The sequence below is a fragment of the Pistacia vera genome, unplaced genomic scaffold (genome assembly GCF_008641045.1).
Source record: "Pistacia vera cultivar Batoury unplaced genomic scaffold, PisVer_v2 Contig488, whole genome shotgun sequence".
NCBI classification, from domain to species: Eukaryota; Viridiplantae; Streptophyta; class Magnoliopsida; order Sapindales; family Anacardiaceae; genus Pistacia; species Pistacia vera.
This window is the reverse complement of record NW_022196321.1, coordinates 317,454-319,209: the sequence shown is the minus strand read 5'-3', so window position 1 is coordinate 319,209 and position 1,756 is coordinate 317,454. Positions and strand designations below refer to the sequence as shown.

The following is a 1,756-nucleotide window of genomic DNA, read 5'->3' as shown; positions in this document are numbered from 1 at the left end:
TGATTATCCGTGTTTTTCATCTTGCATTCTTAGTTAAATTTTTAGTTTAAAAATTATTGTTCAGTTTAATTAAAATTGCTCCCATTATCCAAAGAAGTCGATTGCTCCAACTTGAGAACAGTGGAATACTTAGTGCTTAGCTAACAATCCTCGTGGGAACAATACTCTATTCATCATTATATTACTTGTGTGATTAGTATACTTGCTACATATTGCATGTTGTAGGAAACACGCATCAAGTTTTTGGTGCCGTTGCCGGGGACTGTTTTAAGTTAACATTGAGTCTTTCTATAGTTAGCTAGATTGGAGTTTTTATTTTTGTTTTTAATTTTCAGTTGGTTTGCGATCTCACTTTCCTTCATTTCTGTCTTTGTAGTTTATACAAAGAACGAGACGTCAACCAGTGGTCCCTGTTGATCTTGAGCTTGAGAGAACCATTAGACGACGTAACAGAGAGAGAAGAGAAAGAGAGGATTTAGTTGTAGAAGTAGAAGAAATAGTTGTTGAAATGGCTGAACTAGAAAACAGGACACTGAGGGAATTTTCAGCTCCCACAGTGAATAGTAGTGGGTCGAGTATTACTAGACCTACGGTGCAAGCAAACAACTTTGAGATCAAACCGGCAATCATCCAGATGATCCAACAGTCGGTTAGATTTAATGGTGATTTGAAGGAAGATCCGAATCAGCATATTGCAAATTTCTTGGAAATTTGTGACACCTTCAAGTCGAACAGAGAGTCGGATGACGTTATTAGGCTGCGATTATTCCCATTCTCATTGGGAGATAAAGCCAAGGGGTGGTTAATGACATTACCACCGGGAACTATAACAACTTGGAATGATCTAGCACATAAATTCCTCACTAAGTTTTTCCCTCCAGCTAAATTAGCAAAACTCAGAAATGATATCACATCATTTTTACAAGATGAGTCCGAGTAATTGTATGAGGCTTGGGAGAGATACAAGGAGTTAAAGAGGAAATGCCCACACCATGGTTTACCAGTTTGGCTTCAAGTCCAAACGTTCTACAATGGATTGATGAGTAATGTACAAACCATGGTGGATGCATCTTCAGGAGGGGCCTTGCAGAATAAGACACCAGAAGAGGCTTATGAGTTGCTTGAGGTTTTGGCAAGCAACAACTATCAAAGACCAAATGAGAGAGCCACAACAAGGAAATCTTCGGGTCTTCATGAAGTTGATGCCTTTACAGCCATCTCAGCCCAACTTACGGCACTTCAGAAATATTTAGGAACTATGCAGGTAAACTCTGTACAAGTACCTCAATTAACTTGTGATTTTTGTGCAGGAAACCATGTAAGCAGCGAGTGTCAAGTTGGGAACACGTATGCTTCGTCATCTTCATCAACGGAGCAAGTGAATTACTTGGCAGGAAATCAGAGACAACCAAATAACCCATACTCCAACACATACAACCCGGGGTGGAGAAATCATCCAAACCTGGCTTGGGGAAATCAGAACCAGCAAAATAACCAATGGAATCAGAGGACAGTTCCAAGTAACCAACCAGGGGTGAATAATCAACCGGGAGATTCAAGAGTGACAAAGTTGGAAGACATGTTTGGGAAATTTATGCAAGAGACAACGGGATTCATGAATGAGATGAGGACGAATCTTAGAAATCAAGGAGCGTACATTCGAAATCTTGAAGTACAGATGGGCCATTTGGCCAAGAAGCTTAATAAGAGACCGCAGGGTTCCTTGCCAAGCAATACAGTAGCTAACCTACGTGAG

General features: G+C 40.3%; 1 non-coding gene across 1 annotated transcript; it reads right to left on the bottom strand.

Moving 5' to 3' along the window:
• Nucleotides 1-892: 892 nt before the first annotated feature.
• Nucleotides 893-999, bottom strand: LOC116104916. Its single transcript, XR_004123978.1, has one exon. It is a non-coding gene; the product is annotated as a small nucleolar RNA R71 (small nucleolar RNA).
• Nucleotides 1,000-1,756: the final 757 nt, after the last annotated feature.